This window comes from Ahaetulla prasina, chromosome 1 (genome assembly GCF_028640845.1).
Source record: "Ahaetulla prasina isolate Xishuangbanna chromosome 1, ASM2864084v1, whole genome shotgun sequence".
NCBI lineage: Eukaryota > Metazoa > Chordata > Lepidosauria > Squamata > Colubridae > Ahaetulla > Ahaetulla prasina.
The window spans coordinates 53,010,972-53,016,971 of NC_080539.1; the positions used below are offsets into that span (position 1 = coordinate 53,010,972).

At 42.3% G+C, this 6,000-nt stretch overlaps 1 long non-coding RNA gene across 1 annotated transcript in view; it reads left to right on the top strand.

Annotated features, from left to right (window-relative positions):
• LOC131189234 (uncharacterized) overlaps positions 1 to 4,716 on the top strand; it is a 76,475-nt gene extending 71,759 nt beyond the window's left edge. The window contains exons 2-3 of the long non-coding RNA XR_009152955.1: positions 802 to 851; positions 4,558 to 4,716. This is a non-coding gene — a long non-coding RNA (uncharacterized LOC131189234). The remainder of the gene's footprint in view (positions 1 to 801; positions 852 to 4,557) is intronic.
• Positions 4,717 to 6,000: the final 1,284 nt, after the last annotated feature.

The following is a 6,000-nucleotide window of genomic DNA, read 5'->3' on the forward strand; positions in this document are numbered from 1 at the left end:
AAATCTCCAATGATGGAGCATCCACAACTTCCAGGGATAAGCTGTTCTATTGATTAATTGTTCTCACTGTCAGGAAATTTATCCTTACTTCTAGGTTTAATTTCTATTTAATGACTTTCAACCTAATACTTCTTGTCCTGCCCTCAAAATACTTTGGAAAATAGATCAGCCCACTCTTCCCTTTGACAGCCACTCGAGTACTAGAAAACTGTTATCATATCAGTCCTAGTTCTTCTCTTTGTTAGACTAGACATACCTTGTTCACTCAATTGTTCATTTGGAACACTTGGTTTAACCTCCAGACCTCTTATAATCTTTGTTGCTCTTCTCTTAACTCTTTCTAGAATCTCAACATCTTTTTTTGTACCATAGTAACCAGAATTGGATGCAGTATTTCAAGTGTAATCTCACCACTGTAATATAAAGCAGTCCTGTTTCTTCATGTGATCTTGGAAGTATTCCTCTATTGATGCAGCATAAAACTGCATTGATTTCTTGGAAATTGTAACTCACTACTGGCTCATAACTAAGTTATGCTCTACTAGACTATCTAGATCTCTGTCATAGTACTGTTGAGACAGGTTTTGGTTTTGGGTTGTTGTTTGGTTTTTGTTTTTGTTTTGCCAATGTGTAGGACCTTACTTTTCTTACCACTGAATTGCATTTTGTTGGATAGGGTCCAATGTTCAAATCTGTCAAGATTCTTCTCAATCTTAAATCTATCTTCTAAAGTGTTAGCTATTCCTCCAAGTTGGTGTTATCTGAAAATTTTATGTGTTCTCTTTGTATCCCCTCATTTAGATCATATATGAAGATATTGAAGAGTCCTAGGCCTATGACAGAACTTTCAGGTACCCATTGCATGCTTTCTTCCATATAGATTACATTAAAAACTACATGTTGATGCAGTTGGTCAGCCACTTGTGAATCCATCTGAAAGAGCACTGAAAAAGAGATGATGTGGCTTCAATCTACAAAATGGGGGTGGGGAGTAGAACCAGGAAATTATAGACTAATCAGTCTGGCAGCAATACCTGTGAAAATCCTGAAAGAAGTAACTAAGCAGCACATTTGTGAGCACCTAGAAACAAGCAAGACTATTACTGGAAGCCTCATGGATTTGTAAAACAAGATCATACCGGACAAACCTTATTGCCTTCTTTACAAAGTGACTAAACTAGTGGATAACGGAAATGCTGTGGACATAGTTTATGCCGCCGCCTTTGACATGACCTGAGTTTAACTCATAGAATCATCTGTTACAATGTCCTTCCTGTTGAAGACTACTTCAGCTTCAATCGCAACAATACACGAGCACACAATAGATTTAAGCTTAATGTGAACTTCCAATCTTGATTGCAGAAAATATGACTTCAGTAACAGAGTTGTTAATGCCTGGTATGCACTACCTGACTCAGTAGTCTCTTTCCAAAATCCCCATAGCTTTAACCAAAGACTATCTACTTTGACCTCACCCCATTCCTAAGAGGTCTATAACGGGTGTGCATAAGAGCACCAACGTGCCTACTGTTCCTGTCCTAATGTCCCCTTTGATTGTATCCAATTCGTATAGTTATTTTATACTTATGCTTATATATATGCTTATATATTGTATAGTTATTTCATGCTTATGCTCATATTCAGCCGTTCCGAATCTGACCGAACACTAGTACGGTCTTATGTTCAGGCCTACTTAGTGGCGATAGGGACGGCAAAGCGGGAATACTTTTCCGCCCTTATCGCATCGGCAGATAACCACCCAGCCGCCTTGTTTAGGGTGACCCGCTCTCTGCTTTTCCAGGGAGCTCGGGAGGACCCCTTGCAAGGACGTGCTGAGGAGTTTGGAATGTATCTGCACGATAAAATCACTCAGATCCGGAACGGGCTGGATGCTGATTGGGTGGATTCAGGTGGGACGGCGGAGGCAGCTCTTGAGAATATTATTTGGGGGGAATTGGACCCGTGTCCCTCCTGGTTGGTACTGGCCACACAGGAGGTTACACGAGGCTGGCTTCAGAGAATTGTTAACACTTCTTTGAAGGAGGGTATTTTCCCCACAGCTTTGAAAGAGGCGGTGGTGAGACCCCTCCTCAAGAAGTCTTCCCTGGATCCAGCTATTTTATTGAACTACCGTCCAGTCTCTAACCTTCGTTTTGTGGCGAAGGTTGTTGAGAGTGTTGTGGCACATCAGCTCCCTCGGTACCTGGATGAAACTGTTTATCTAGACCCGTGCCAGTCCGGCTTCCGGCCTGGGTACAGCACAGAGACAGCTTTGGTCGCGTTGGTTGATGATCTCTGGAGGGCCTACTTGATCTGTCAGCGGCTTTTGATACCATCGACCATGGTATCTTGCTGCAGCAGTTGGGGAGCCTGGGAGTGGGGGGCACCGTTTTTCGTGGTTCTCCTCTTATCTCTCCGACCGCTTGCAGACAGTGTTGGCGGGGGGCAGAGATCAACCGCGAGGCACCTCACATGTGGGGTGCCACAGGGGTCGGTTCTCTCGCCCCTCCTGTTCAACATCTATATGAAACCGTTGGGGGAGATCATCCATGGTTTTGGGGTGAGTTGCCAGCTGTACGCTGATGACACTCAACTGTACATTTCCACCCTGGATCACCCCAACGAAGCCGTCGATGTGATGTCGGTGCCTTGAAGCTGTTGGGGACGAACAGACTTCAACTCAACCCATCCAAGACGGAGTGGCTGTGGATGCCGGCGTCCCAGTACAGTCAGCTAGTTCCATCGCTGACTGTGGGAGGCAAGTCACTGGCCCCCAGGGAGTTGGTTTGCAGTTTAGGCGTTCTCCTGGATGCACGGCTGTCGTTGGAAGAACACTTGACGGCCGTTGCCAGGGGAACTTTTTATCAGGTTCGTCTGATCCGCCAACTGCGTCCCTTCCTGGACCGGGATTCATTATGCACGGTCACTCATGCCCTCGTTACCTCCCGCCTGGATTACTGCAATGCTCTCTACATGGGGCTCCCCTTGAAGAGCACCGGGAGACTTCAACTGGTACAGAATGCGGCTGCGCGGGGGATAGAGGGAGCGTCTCGGAGCTTCCATATAACACCTCTCCTACGCAAGCTGCACTGGTTGCCGGTGATCTTCCACGTGCAATTCAAGATGTTGGTGATCACCTTTAAAGCGCTCCATGGCATAGGACCAGGTTACTTATGGGACTGCCTACTGCCGCCAATAGCCTCCCATCGACCTGTGCGCTCCCACAGGGAGGGTCTCCTCGGGGTGCCGTCAGCTAAACAATGTTGGCTGGTGGCCCCCAGGGGAAGAGCCTTCTCTGTTGGGGCACCTACCCTATGGAACGAACTGCCTCTGGGGCTACGCCTTCTTCCCGACCTCCGGGCCTTTAAGCACGAGATCAAGACTTTTTTGTTTCAACGAGCAGGGTTGGCCTAAGAGTAATTTTTAATTGAGTGGTTTTATTTCTTGTTATTTTAATATTTGGCCTTATGGTTTCAGATTTTTAAATTTCAAATATTGTGTTTTAATTTTTGTATATGTCTTTTTAACTTGGCTGTAAACCGCCCTGAGTCTTCGGAGAAGGGCGGTATAGAAATGTAAATAATAAATAAATAAATAAATAAATATATACTGTTGTGACAAATAAATAAATAAAAATAAATAAATAAAATGTAGACTTCAGTAAGGCATTTGACAAAGTAGACCCCAGCCTACTTGGTAAAATAGAACAGTATGGAATAGGCATTTTTATTTAACAGGATCTCCCTTCTTCAAAGTCTTTATTATGGGATTGCCTGAACAAATAACAGTACCTAGTTGATCTGGAAAAATGCTATGCAGGGTTAGACCTTGTTAATACTTAGATGAGAGAACACCAGGAAATCCCTGGGCTGTGTGAGAAAATGGGTAATTAAAAACATCCCGGAACAAGGTCATGGGAAACCACCTTCATATTGCTATAAAAAATAATAATAATAAAAGAACATGCCCAAGAAAACAATTATTACAATCTTTTAATCTCTTCTACTTTCAGTAAGGAAAGACAGAATGAGAGAGAAACATATTTGCCACATATTAAATCAACGGCACTCTGCAACTTGTATTTCCTAAAAGGATATTTCTGAAAATCCATTAATAACAAAAACCTAACCAAAAAATGTAGATAATTTTAATAGGACATGGAAATCAATATAAAATAACATTGAATACAATAGTCACTGATGTTGGCATTACAATGAATATTCCAAAACATAACAAATGGTTGTCGTTATTCATAGAAACTATCCAAGGTTTATCTGACTCCACAAACTGTTACAGAATGTCAACTTTATCATCTTGGCAGTGGTTCAACTCTTGTAAAGCCATTCATTAAGTCTTAGAATCTTTCTGCTGTTCTGATAACATTTGATTAAATATACTGCGTCTGACCTTAGACCACTTGTTATTCTTTTGGCACAGCATTCCTAAAATAATCAGATTGGTTCCATAGGTGAAAACAATTCAAATAAAAATGTCTAAGAATGTGTATAAACATTATAAATATCAAACATCTAATTTAATTTTATCTCTTTTTCCCAGTCATATTTAAGAAGTACATTTTCTGATCTTGTAGACTAACTTCTGGAATGGGACCAATTACCATTATGACGAGATCCAATCCTGTTAGCTTTTTCACAATCCTCCAAAATTTGTTAGATGCTGCCACCTGCTTGGAAGATGACTACAAAGCAATTTTTAATAAAGGTATATTCTTATATATTTTCCATATTGCATTAAAGGAATCACAAAAGCATATACCTCTTCAAATAACTAATTTTTATGAAATGGAAACACAAATTAAAATGAACATGTTTTAATTATAAAATCAATAATTCAATTGAAAAGAGTATTGAATGTTACTTAATCCAATCCTTGTCTACTGGCAAATAATTTTCCTCACTAAATGTCCAAAGGAGCTTAATAAAAAATATTTTAAAAAATAAGAGAAGACTAGAAGAGTAGAGGCCCGCTGAATTTCAGGGACAGAGTATTCCACGGGGCAGCAGTTGCCATGGAAAACACATGCTTTCTATCTTCCAACAAAAGGGAAGGCCCTCCCTATCTGACTTGGTAGGATGGGTACGTGTCCTTAGAAAAAGATGTAAAGCAAAAATCCATAGTCACTCAGTTTTACCAGGGTTCAATTAAAGCTGGCTCCTCCTTCTCCTTCTTAGCCTCTGTTGGAAGAAATATCCATCTGGGTTCAGTTCCAAGTGGGGACAAAGACACTGGAAACATGGAGAGTGGTTGGAAAGATGGTTTAATGGTGGTCAGGATCACATGGCTTGAGTTCCTGAACAGAAAAGGGCCGAGATCCTGTGTGCTCCCTGGCTTTATGCTTTTTCTGAGCTTTGAACTTTCTGGGGCACAAGAAGAGTACCCTGATTGGCTGTCAGACTCCCAGGGGGTGGGGGTCTTAGCTAGCCTTGCTGGCTGATGTAATCTTCCCAGGTGCCATGTGGTGAGTTTCAGTTGCTAGATGGGTTCTATTATGATGCAGATGATGGCCCATTGACAAAGGTGGGGGGTGGCAGGAAGTTTCAGGGAGCTGCTTTGTCTTTAAAACATGTTTCTCCATTTCTCATCCAGGGAAATATATTTTGCCTTTTTAAATATTTTCTAAAACATTTCATTCTTCTAGGAGGGGGGTGGGTGCTAAATTCCTACACCTCCAAGCAGCACAGTGGTGGGTTTCAAATTTTTTTACTACCGGTTCTGTGGGCGTGGCTTGGTGGGCGTGGCTTGGTGCGCATGGCAGAAGAAGGATACTGTAAAATCTCTATTCTCACCCCACTCTAGGGGAAGGTTACTGCAAAATCCCCATTTCCTCCCGATCAGCTGGGACTTGGGAGGCAGAGAATAGATGGGGGTGGGGCCACTCAGAATATTTACTACCGGTTCTCTGAACTACTCAAAATTTCTGCTACCGGTTCTCCAGAACTGGTCAGAACCTGCTGAAACCCACCTCTGAAGCAGCATCAC